This window comes from Manihot esculenta, chromosome 17, assembly GCF_001659605.2.
Source record: "Manihot esculenta cultivar AM560-2 chromosome 17, M.esculenta_v8, whole genome shotgun sequence".
Classification (NCBI taxonomy): domain Eukaryota; kingdom Viridiplantae; phylum Streptophyta; class Magnoliopsida; order Malpighiales; family Euphorbiaceae; genus Manihot; species Manihot esculenta.
The window spans coordinates 9,568,339-9,582,037 of record NC_035177.2 but is presented as its reverse complement, the minus strand read 5'-3'; positions in this window follow the sequence as shown (position 1 = coordinate 9,582,037).

Below are 13,699 nucleotides of genomic sequence, written 5' to 3'. Positions count from 1 at the left end.
AGCAGTTTGAATAGCGGTTATCTAGTAGTTGTTAGTATTATGAATCAAAAGACTTGTTCTCTTTCCTTTTAACATTCAATAAATCTTAAACACTTTTATCCATCAATTATTATTATTATTATTATATTTTAGTCTATGATAATATAAAAAAAATTTAAATACCAAGAATTACAATAAAAACCTCTCTTATTGTACTTCAACAAAAAAATTTTCTCATTATACTTCAACTATATTGGCCAACATCACCATTGCTCACTACACAAATCATTCTATATTTATAAAATTAGCTTAGGAATTGAAAAATACAACCATCAAGAAATTAACTCAATAAAGAAAAGGAGAAAACACAAGTAGGTTAAATCATACAAATACATTCAATGGTAGTTTCAATAGTGTTGACTCTAGATTCAAAATTTGGCTTGGAACATGTGGGTATGAGTTAATAGGGGTGTGGATAGCTTTTTAGTGCGGGTATGATAATGAGGGATGTAACGACCCGAAAATCGGACCGCTACCGGCGCTAGGATCCAGATCGGCTTAAGGCCGCCGGGACCCGTAGCAAGCCTGACATACAACCTGTAAACATGTTTAATCCCATACATGATCAACAATCATACATAAAAATTAAAACTTTTCTTTCATTCATACATTCTATCATACACCAAACTCAACCTGTGCATGCACTAAACATAATCTTAATTATAAACTTGATCCCTCTGTGGGATCTCATCAATGCCCCAATGGGCAATACATTATAAGTTGAGTTGGTTAAACAGAAACATCAATAGACATTAAGATCATGTATTAACAAGGGATTACAATAAACTATGGTCAAGCACACTTCTAAACCTCAATATCATTATACATAACATAACCATTTAACTTTACATCATTATACAATTTATCATGTCCACTTTCTAACTATTACAAACATAAGACTTTACTCTTCCTAACTTCTCTGTCTAGCCCGTACCTGCAATCCTGGGGGATTAGGGAAATGGGGTGAGCTACTAGAGCCCAGTGAGCAGAATAATAGAAAACAACATTTAAAAATCTCATGCCATCATGTAATGCAACACATCACAACAAATCACATCTCGGATGGTATTGTCACCAATAGTCCTCTACATTCCAAAATGCTGGGACGTAGAATGGGTACAACCGGTCTTTCTCTTAACATAACATATCATAACATACCAATGTGCCAGGGACGTAGAATGGGTACAACCTGGACTTTCTCTTACATAGTGCCAGGGACGTAGAATGGGTACAACCTGGACTTCCATACCATCTCATGCCATAGCATCATCATATCATATGAGGACTAAAGGATCATCCAATAACCAATCCACATGAACATCATAAATGCAATGCAACATATTCGTGAATTCTAATGCAAACAACCTAATTCATCACATGGCATTCATGATGCATGAACATGCTCAACTGTGTAATTCATTTGCTTTAAAAACATAAAGGTTTATTCTACTCACCTCTTGGCCGAAGCTCTACTGACTCAGAAGCAGCTGGACTCACTGCTGGGGTCCTCGGTTCCTCGGGTCCGAACCTACACAGGTGGACTCAAATGAGGGACCAAACGACTATAACATAACTCTAAAAACATCCCCCAAAAACCCCCTAAAACACCTCAAACAATCATGCAAAAACATGCAAAGGAAGGCAGAACAGCGCAGGTTCGGCGGCACCTTCGGCGGCCGAAAGTCCCTCCAGAGCCGAAACCCAGGCAGGTTCGGCGGCACCTTCGACGGCCGAAAGTCCCAGACAGAGACGAAAGTCTCTTTTCGGGGGCAACTTCGGCAGCCGAAAGGCTTGCCTCCCCAGCCATGTTCGGCGGCCGAAAGTTCCTTCGGCTGCCGAACCTGGTTTCTGCAAAAGGGCAGAAACTTGGCTCCTTTATGCACATTCGTCTCCCACAACTTCCAATCATGCATATAACTCATCAAATCATGCAAACAAGTTCCTAGGGGCCTCAAACCATCATATACCCCAACTACAACACTTCAAATAAACATAATCAACACACATTGTTCAAAACATCAATATTAACCCATAAACTCAACATATAACCTAACATGCATTTCTACCCAAAGAACTCATAAAAACTTACTTAAAGCACATAAGGAGCTTAAGATCAGCTCTTACCTCTTGAAGATCGAGAGAGAGATGACCTAAACTTGGAGATCCAAGAAAATGAGCTCCTGAGTTCCCAAAGCTCCAAAACTTGTTTCAAAAGTTCAAAACCTTCAATGCAAGCTGCAAACTCAAGAAAAATGGTGGGGATTTGGAGGAAAAACACTAGATTTGGAAGAGGGAGGTTGGAAGCTAGCTGTGGCCGAAAATGGAAGAAAGCTCGTCCATTTCGGCTAAGGGTCCCTTTTATAGGTGGCTGGCCAGGCCACGTTCGGGGGCCGAAAGTGCTTCCGCATGCATGCCATGTTCGGCGGCCGAACTTGGGTTTCGGCGGCCGAACCTGGACTTCCCTCACCTATGCTTTCGGGGGCCTAACGTGCCTCCAAAACACATGCATGTTCGGCGGCCGAACTTGAGCTTCGGCAGCCGAACCTGGGTTTTCCTCCAAGGTTGTTTTCATGCAAAAACTCATTTCCTTTTCATTTAAGATCATAAAATACATTAAAACATTTTAGGAAAACATGTTTCTACCCTACTAGAGGCTTCCGACATCCGAGGTTCCACCGGACGGTAGGAATTCCGATACCGGAGTCTAGCCGGGTATTACATTCTCCCCCCTTTAAGAACATTCGTCCCCGAATGTTCCTCAACTAACACATAGCATGGCATACACATAACATACACGTAAAGCACATGAAACATATAAGAAACTAACCTTAGAAAAGATAAGGGTATTGCTGGAGCATGGACTCCCGTGTCTCCTATGTGCACTCTTCCATATTGTGGTGGTTCCATAGGACTTTCACCATCGGGATTTCCTTGTTTCTTAGCTTTCTGATTTGGGTGTCTATGATCCGCACTGGCTGCTCAACATAGGTGAGATCCTCTTGGACCTCCACATCAGGCTCATTAAGAACCTTGCCCGGATCTGACACAAATTTCCTCAACATTGAAACATGGAAAACCGGATGGATTCTTGCCATTGAAGTAGGCAAATCTAGCTTGTACGACACATTCCCAATCTTCTGCAAGATTTCAAAGGGTCCGATGTATCGTGGGGCTAGTTTACCCTTCTTCCCAAAACGAACCACTCCTTTCATTGGAGACACCTTAAGCAATACCAGATCCCCCTCCTGAAACTCTACTTGCCGTCTGCAGATGTCTGCATAACTCTTCTGTCTGCTTGCAGCAGTCTTGATTCTCTCTCTGATTAAGGGTACCACCCTGCTGGTAATCTCTACTAACTCAGGCCCTGCCAAGGCCTTTTCTCCAACTTCTTCCTAGCAAACAGGTGACCTGCACTTCCTTCCATATAAAGCTTCATATGGAGCCATCCCGATGCTAGCATGATGGCTGTTATTGTAGGCAAACTCTACCAAAGATAGATGCTGCCTCCAAGAACCGCCAAAGTCCAGCACACACATTCTAAGCATATCCTCGATAGTCTGGATGGTCCTTTCTGATTGTCCGTCTGTCTGGGGGTGGAAGGCAGTACTGAAATCCAACCTAGTACCCATGGCATTCTGCAGACTCCGCCAAAACCTGGAGGTGAACTGGGGCCCTCTATCTGACACTATAGAAACAGGAACCCCATGCAGCCTGACGATCTCATCGACATACACCTGCGCCAACTTGTCCACAGAATAGCCACTCCTGACAGGGATGAAGTGAGCAGATTTGGTGAGTCTGTCCACAATCACCCATATGGAGTCCAATCTGTTGGACGCTGCCGGTAACCCCACTACGAAGTCCATAGCTATATTCTCCCATTTCCACTCTGGAATAGGTAGCGGGTTAAGCATTCCAGCCGGCTTCTGATGTTCCAGCTTCACCCTCTGACACACTTCGCAGGCTGACACAAACTGTGCCACTTCTTTCTTCATCGCTGGCCACCAGTAAACTTTCTTCAAGTCTTGATACATCTTGGTGGCTCCGGGGTGAACGTTGTATCTTGCATTATGAGCCTCTCTCATAATGTCTCCTTTTAGCCCTATGTCATCTGGTACACATAGTCGACTCCCATAGCGGAGGATCCCCTTACTGTCAAATCTGAACTCACTGTCTTTGCCTGACTGAACAGTCCTGGCAATCTTCACTAACTCTGGGTCCTCATGCTGTTTCTGAGCCACTTGCTCCAGAAACACAGGTGTCACTCTCATCTGGGCCACTAAAGCACCGGTACCAGATAACTCCAACTGTAGACCTTCATCAATGAGCTTATAAAACTCCTTCACCACTGGTCTCCTCTCTACCGTGATGTGGGATAGACTGCCTAGCGACTTCTGGCTTAGGGCGTCTGCCACGACATTCGCCTTACCCGGATGATACTGAATCTTGCAATCATAGTCACTCAGCAGCTCTACCCATCTCCTCTGTCTCAAATTCAAGTCTCTTTGACTCAGGATGTACTGCAGGCTCTTATGATCTGTGAAGATCTCACATTTCACCCCATAGAGGTAGTGCCTCCACATCTTGAGTGCAAAGACTACTACTGCCATCTCAAGGTCATGTGTGGGGTAATTTAACTCATGCTTCTTCAGCTGCCTAGAAGCATAAGCAATCACCCTCTCTTTCTGCATCAGTACACAACCCAGTCCCACACGGGACGCATCACAAAAGACTGTAAAGTCCTCATCACTAGATGGCAGAGCTAAAACTGGTGCTGAAGTCAACCTCTTCTTAAGCTCTTCAAAACTCTCTTCGCACTGGTCGGTCCACAGAAACTTCTGATTCTTCCTGGTTAGTCTGGTCAGAGGAGCTACTATTTTCGAGAAGTCCTGAACGAACCTCTTGTAGTAACCTGCCAAACCCAAGAAACTCCTGATCTCCGTCACTGAAGTGGGTCTAGGCCAGTTAGCCACAGTTTCTGTCTTCTTGGGGTCCACCTCTATCCCATTCTCTGACACTACATGCCCCAAGAACGAAATACTCCTCAGCCAGAACTCACACTTAGAGAACTTGGCATACAAGCCATGTTCCCTCAAGGTCTGCAAAACCAACCGCAGATGATGGGCATGCTCCTTTGCATTCCTGGAATACACTAAGATATCATCTATGAAGACAATAACGAAGTGATCCAGGTACTGGCTAAACACTCTATTCATGAGATCCATGAATGCTGCAGGGGCGTTGGTTAACTCGAACGGCATTACAAGGAACTCAAAATGCCCATATCTGGTCCTGAAGGCTGTCTTCGGCACATCTTCATCCCTTATCCTTAGCTGATGGTACCCCGATCTCAGATTTATTTTGGAGAAACAACCTGCTCCGGCTAGCTGATCAAATAGATCGTCGATCCTTGGCAATGGGTACTTATTCTTGGTAGTGACTTTGTTCAACTGCCTGTAGTCGATACAAAGTCTAAGGGATCCATCCTTCTTTCTGACAAACAAGACTGGAGCACCCCAGGCTGAGGTACTCGGTCGGATGAAGCCCTTGTCTACCAGCTCTTGCAACTGTTCTTTCAATTCTTTCAACTCGTGGAGCCATCCTGTAGGGAGGGATAGAGATCGGTCGGGTTCTAGGCATCAATTCTATCTCGAACTCTATCTCCCTAGCAGGTGGTAAACCTGGCAGCTCGTCTGGGAACACGTCTAGAAACTCTCTAACCACTGGCACCGAGGCGGGCTCTCTAACCTGACTACTAAGCTCTCTCACATGAGCCAAATACCCCTGACATCCCTTCCTAAGCAACCTACGAGCCTGAAGAGCTGATATCAGACCTCTAGGTGTACCCCTCCTGTCTCCCCTGAAGACAACCTCTGATCCATCCTGACCTCTGAACCTGACTACCTTGTCCCTGCAGTCCAAGGTAGCACCATGGGTAGATAACCAGTCCATCCCTAGAATGACGTCAAAATCTGTCAAATCTAGAACCACTAGGTCGGCGGACAAGCATCTTCCCTCAACAAACACAGGACTACACTGGCAGACTGACTCTGCCACTAATGGATCACACTTGGGTCCACTGACCCAGAGAGGACACTCTAACTCAGAGATCATCAACCCCAACCTCTGAACGGCTCTCGGAGCAATAAAAGAATGAGATGCACAGGGTCCATCAAGGCATACACATCTGAACAACCAATGACTAAATTACCTGCCACCACGGTGTTAGATGCATCTGCCTCCTGTTGAGTCATTGTGAAGATCCGTGCTGGAGCTGATGGACCTTCACCTCTGAAATCCGCTGAAGAAGAGGCTGCCCCTCTCCCTCTGCCTCTACCACTGGCCTGAGTCATGGCTGGAGCTGCTGGCTGAGCCACACTACCAGAAGCTGTCTGCTGAGACTGTGCTCCAAAAGCTGCCCTAGGACACTCCCGAGCTATGTGTCCCTCTTGCCCGCATCTGAAGCAGGCTGCTGTCCCAGCCCGGCAAACTCCCCTGTGTAGCCTACCACACTTTGTACAAACTGCATTATCCGCGCCAGAGCTTGAGCCACTCCCTAGTCCCAGACTAGACTTGACCTTGTTCCAAAACTTGTTCTTCTTGGGCTTCCTAGTGGTGTTACTCCACTTTTTGCTACCTGAAGCTGCTGCACTGAAAGAAGAAGAGCCTGGGGTCTTAGAACCAGAAGGCTGTGCCACTGACTGTTTAACTGTTCCCTGAACGATGGCACTGGCCTCCATTTTCCGGGCCATATCCACTATGGCGTGGAAGCTCTCCCTATCTGCTGACTGGATCAAGGAGGAATATCTGGAGTGGAGTTTCATGATATACCTCATTGACCTCTTCTGATCTGTGTCAAGGTTTTGCCCTGCAAATGGCAATAGCTCCAAGAATCTGTCTGTGAACTCCTCTACACCCATCTCATCGGTCTGCCTCAACTGCTCAAACTCTATCATCTTCATCTCCCTTGAACTATCTGGGAAAGCCCATCCTGCAAACTCGTTTGCAAACTCCTCCCAAGACATGCTGTCTACTCTGGGGTTCACATAATTCTTGAACCACTCTCGTGCCTTCTTGCACTTAAGTGTGAACCCAGCCATCTGAATGGCTCTACTATCATCAGCCCCAATCTCATCTGTGATCACCTTAACCCTTTCCAGATACACAAACGGGTCATCCCTTTTTTCATACTGGGGAGCATCCAACTTCATGTAGTCGGTCATCTTGACCTTGCTCCCACTGGCTGAGCTAGGTCTAGACGGTTGGGTAGCTGGGGCTGTTGGTTCTGTAGGTGGTGGAGGTGGTGCAACATTTTCTGAGGTAGGGTTTGCTGGATTTGGATAGTAAGGTGGGGGCGGATACATTGGGTATTGTGAGTATGGTGGTAGTAGGGTGGGTATGGCATCTGTGTGGGATAAGGGGTGAAGCTAGGGTAATCTGATGTACCTCCCATCGAATACCCGGGATTTTGTGAGAAGTGTGGGTAGTGGGGTGGTTGAACAAATCCCGAGGCCTGAGTGCCTCCTTGGGACTCTCCCATTCCCTCTTCTGACATACTAACTCCCAAACTGCCATCCCTCCTCTGCTCTACATCCATATCATCCCCCATGTCTTCTGACATTTCTCCCTGAACTGTTTCTCTGACTAATCTGCTTCTACCCATATCCAGAGACCTTCTAGGGTCTCTTACTACTCTGTCTCTGTTGAACCTGCTTGACATTGCCCTAGGCAATGTAGGAGGACGGGCGCTCATGCCCTCATCCTCAGGTGGCACTCCAGTCAATCGTGCAGATCGACGAGTTCCTCTCATCCTATTTTCTGAAAAGCATCACATAATAAGCAAACATTAGCATCATATGGTTCATGTGGGCACACATGAACCCTCATCACATACATAATATTCATATCATAGCATTAATGCACATGCATATAATCATGGCATTTCACATCATCAAACAAGACAGGACTCCACATCCTATCCTAGTGGACATGATCTTCCTATTGTGCTTGACCTTCTATAACATCTATGAGCCCGACACTCTAGGTCCGACCATATGAACCTAGGGCTCTGATACCATTCTGTAACGACCCGAAAATCGGACCGCTACCGGCGCTAGGATCCAGATCGGCTTAAGGCCGCCGGGACCCGTAGCAAGCCTGACATACAACCTGTAAATCTGTTTAATCCCATACATGATCAACAATCATACATAAAAATTAAAACTTTTCTTTCATTCATACATTCTATCATACACCAAACTCAACCTGTGCATGCACTAAACATAATCTTAATCATAAACTTGATCCCTCTGTGGGATCTCATCAATGCCCCAATGGGCAATACATTATAAGTTGAGTTGGTTAAACAGAAACATCAATAGACATTAAGATCATGTATTAACAAGGGATTACAATAAACTATGGTCAAGCACACTTCTAAACCTCAATATCATTATACATAACATAACCATTTAACTTTACATCATTATACAATTTATCATGTCCACTTTCTAACTATTACAAACATAAGACTTTACTCTTCCTGACTTCTCTGTCTAGCCCGTACCTGCAATCCTGGGGGATTAGGAAAATGGGGTGAGCTACTAGAGCCCAGTGAGCAGAATAATAGAAAACAACATTTAAAAATCTCATGCCATCATGTAATGCAACACATCACAACAAATCACATCTCGGATGGTATTGTCACCAATAGTCCTCTACATTCCAAAGTGCCGGGACGTAGAATGGGTACAACCGGTCTTTCTCTTAACATAACATATCATAACATACCAATGTGCCAGGGACGTAGAATGGGTACAACCTGGACTTTCTCTTACATAGTGCTAGGGACGTAGAATGGGTACAACCTGGACTTCCATACCATCTCATGCCATAGCATCATCATATCATATGAGGACTAAAGGATCATCCAATAACCAATCCACATGAACATCATAAATGCAATGCAACATATTCGTGAATTCTAATGCAAACAACCTAATTCATCACATGGCATTCATGATGCATGAACATGCTCAACTGTGTAATTCATTTGCTTTAAAAACATAAAGGTTTATTCTACTCACCTCTTGGCCGAAGCTCTACTGACTCAGAAGCAGCTGGACTCACTGCTGGGGTCCTCGGTTCCTCGGGTCCGAACCTACACAGGTGGACTCAAATGAGGGACCAAACCACTAGAACATAACTCTAAAAACATCCCCCAAAAACCCCCTAAAACACCTCAAACAATCATGCAAAAACATGCAAAGGAAGGCAGAACAGGGCAGGTTCGGCGGCCGAAAGTCCCTCCAGAGCCGAAACCCAGGCAGGTTCGGCGGCACCTTCGGCGGCCGAAAGTCCCAGACAGGACGAAAGTCTCTTTTCGGGGGCAACTTCGGCGGCCGAAAGTTCCTTCGGCTGCCGAACCTGGTTTCTGCAAAAGGGCAGAAACTTGGCTCCTTTATGCACATTTGCCTCCCACAACTTCCAATCATGCATATAACTCATCAAATCATGCAAACAAGTTCCTAGGGGCCTCAAACCATCATATACCCCAACTACAACACTTCAAATAAACATAATCAACACACATTGTTCAAAACATCAATATTAACACATAAACTCAACATATAACCTAACATGCATTTCTACCCAAAGAACTCATAAAAACTTACTTAAAGCACATAAGGAGCTTAAGATCAGCTCTTACCTCTTGAAGATCGAGAGAGAGATGACCTAAACTTGGAGATCCAAGAAAATGAGCTCTTGAGTTCCCAAAGCTCCAAAACTTGTTTCAAAAGTTCAAAACCTTCAATGCAAGCTTAAAACTCAAGAAAAATGGTGGGGATTTGGAGGAAAAACACTAGATTTGGAAGAGGGAGGTTGGAAGCTAGCTGTGGCCGAAAATGGAAGAAAGCTCGTCCATTTCGGCTAAGGGTCCCTTTTATAGGTGGCTGGCCAGGCCACGTTCGGGGGCCGAAAGTGCTTCCGCATGCATGCCATGTTCGGCGGCCGAACTTGGACTTCCCTCACCTATGCTTTCGGGGGCCTAACGTGCCTCCAAAACACATGCATGTTAGGCGGCCGAACTTGAGCTTCGGCGGCCGAACTTGAGCTTCGGCGGCCGAACCTGGGTTTTCCTCCAAGGTTGTTTTCATGTAAAAACTCATTTCCTTTTCATTTAAGATCATAAAATACATTAAAACATTTTAGAAAAACATGTTTCTACCCTACTAGAGGCTTCCGACATCCGAGGTTCCACCGGACGGTAGGAATTCCGATACCGGAGTCTAGCCGGGTATTACAAGGGAGTTTGGGTGTTCACCTTCTTTTCTTCCTCAATCTTTGGCCTCCATTTGGGTGGTGATTGAAATTCTTAGATTGCTCATAATCCTTATTGTCTTCCTCCTCTCACTCTTCTAACCTCTCGCATTATGTGGTATTCTCATACCAATCCTCAAGTGGAGAGAGTTGAGAGATTGCAAGTAGGTGTTGTGAGACTTTGTGGTTTTAGTGAGTTTATATGGGTGAAGTTAAAGAGTTGATATTGCAGGAGGTGTTAATGATTTGTGTGGTTGAAGATAGAGTTTATGGTGACTTGTGCTTATATAGGTATTTGAATTTTATTGCTTTTCAATTAATATTATCTATTTTTAATCATAAAATAATGGAGTTGTTGAGGACTATAGTTTCAAAATGGGAAGGAAGAAGATGGATAGGTATTTTCGTCATTTTATATTAGATTATTAAAAAATTTGCAGAAATTTGGAGGGAATGACTTTGAATCGGTTAAATGTAAAACTCAGGGATTTAAGTATTCGATTTTAAAAATAAAAGAATCGATCCGTTAATTACACTAAAAACAAGGATGAAAGTGTAATTTATCCTACTTTTTATTAGTATTCTCATAAATATTATAATACTTTTAATTCAATTAATTAAAAGGAAAGAGATTTTTTTCTATGAAACCTTACAATTTTAGCCGGTCAGAGCCATTTAAAAAAAAAAAGATTTTGAATTATTATAAAAATTTAAATAGAAACAAATTAAGAATTTGCAATTTATATACACTCTATGATTAATTTAAAAAATATTTATAAAAAAATCAATTTTTCGGTACAATTCTAGTATAGTTTCATATCGGTTTCGGTTTAGATTTTGATAAAGAATCAGAATTAAAACTAAATAACTAAATACATTTAGTTCGGAACGGTTCAATTCATACACTATCAGTTCTTTCTTCAGTTTCAATCTGATTTAATATGATTTTTCAGTTCAATATGAAAACCCAAAAACCGTGCGCAATCTTAGTTTATAACTTCTCAACTATCAAATTCTCTTTAGACATTTAGAAGAACCATCAAAGGAGCATTTTGAATACACATTTGAAATATGATCGTATCTTAATGGATTGAATGCAAGCATCATTTAGTTTCAGTTATGGTTATTTTTATTTATGGTTTTCTATTTATTTATTTTCTACTTCATCTCTTTGATGCATCATTAATAAATATGCTATTAGTAAGAACAACATGTACTTAAATTGTTAGTATAGGATTTGAAGATAATGTTTTTCAGATAAAAATAGTAAGTGTTGGACAAAAAATTGAATGAATTATGTTTTTTTTTCTAATTTCTTTTGTTATCATCCAAATTTAAAAATTTTTAAATTTGAAATTGATAAATATAGGCAATTAAAAAATTCTAAAACAATTATAAAGGTTGAGATGGAGAAAATATTTTGAATCTTTTAACTCTCTACTCTTTCTTACGAATTTTGGAGGCTCTCTAAAAGTTTGTCACTATTGGCTCTCTAAAAGTCTGTAAAAAAATATGACACTAACAGTACAAAATGTGATTTCTTAATATTAGTATATAATTCATGTTCATGCAACTTCTGTAGAATAAATTCAATATACTTAATATGATTATTTAAGTTTCGGCTATAAATATATCATCAAAATATATAATTATAAACTTACCCAGATGATCACACAAAATATGGTTCATTAATCTTACAACTGTGCTAGGTGTATTAGTTAAATCAAAAGGCATCACTAACCATTAATATAAATCATATTTAGTATTAATGGCAATATTCTACTCATCACCTAACTTTATTCTAATTTAATGATATTCACATTTCAAATAAATTTTGATAAAGAAAACAACATTACATAATGCTTCAAGCATATCATCTAATTTAGGAATAGAATGGCAATACTTTACAGTGATTTTGTTGATCACATGACAATTAACACACACGCGCATTGTTCCATCTTTCTTTGGAACCAATAAAAAATGTACTCGGATGGACTGAGACTCTCCCTAGTATGTCCCTTAGCCAGCAACTCATCAAGTTGCCTTTGCAATTTCTTTGTCTTCTCAGGATTACTCTGGTAAGCTAGACGATTTGGAATCTGAGCTCTAGAAATAAAATTGATATGATATTCTATTCCCCTAATAGGCAGCAACCCAAATGGCACCTCTCAAGAAATACATCCGCAAAATCCTGCAGAAACTTAAAAAAAAAAAAAATTAGGCAATTCATCAGTAAAGTTAGTCTCAATCATAAAATTAGAACTAAAACACAATATAATCAAAACTCTCTTCCCTAAGTATGCTTTCTTCAACTCTCTCTTTCTACAATAAAAGAAAGATTTGCTGAACTTTTCACTTTTCTCACTCAACTCTCCTTTTACCTCCACACTCACTAATATTTTCTCTCCTACATATCTCATATTTTTACCCTTACTCGTACGGTCACTCTCTTTTGGGCCATTAATATTAGATAGATTTAACAAAAATCGATTGATAATGATTTTATTCAAAATATGATCAAGATAAATTATTATTGTAAACTATTGATAAAAATGAAAAAAAAAATAATAATATAAATAGTAATTTTTAAATATATTTAATAGTAAATAATAGTAACTTGATAATTTTATAAATCTCCAACTATACAAGTAATGGTAGAATATATTTGGTCAGATATTAAAAAAATAGAGTTTAATTGGTAAAAACATAAAAGTATAGGATAAAATTGCAATAAAAATAAAATACATAAGTTTTTTAGTGTCAGATACTAAACTTTGCTGATGTGGTAACATGATATTAATATGATAAGTGACATAATAAATCTATTAATTTTTTAATAGTAAAAATAACGATGGGTATAATTGAAATAATTTTAAAAAAATAAATTTTAATTGACAAAAAAATAAATTACCTAATTAATAGATTTTTGAAATAACTAATTATTAAATTTTTTAATATCTTCTCGTGCAATATGGGTTAAATAATAAATTTCTCAATCACTAAACCTCATAACTTGGATTCTGGACTAAATATCAATTATTCTATGCGTGGGTTTTAAAATTTACAAAATTAAACTGTTATAGTTTACCAATAATTTTTTTTTTTTTTTTAAAAAAAAGAAAACTAGCATTCAACACTCCAGTTGAGCAAGCAATAAATAAAACTAGTGACTGGCCTTGAAAAAGAAAACTGGTTTGGTCTTTAGTGTAACTGGTCTGATTGGTTGGATAGTTTGGTTTTCAAACACTGAAAGTTAGCCAGCCAAGTTAGACTTCTCAACAATATCTTTGAATTATATCTTTGAATTATAGTCCTGAAGAGGACATGTAGAATGAATATA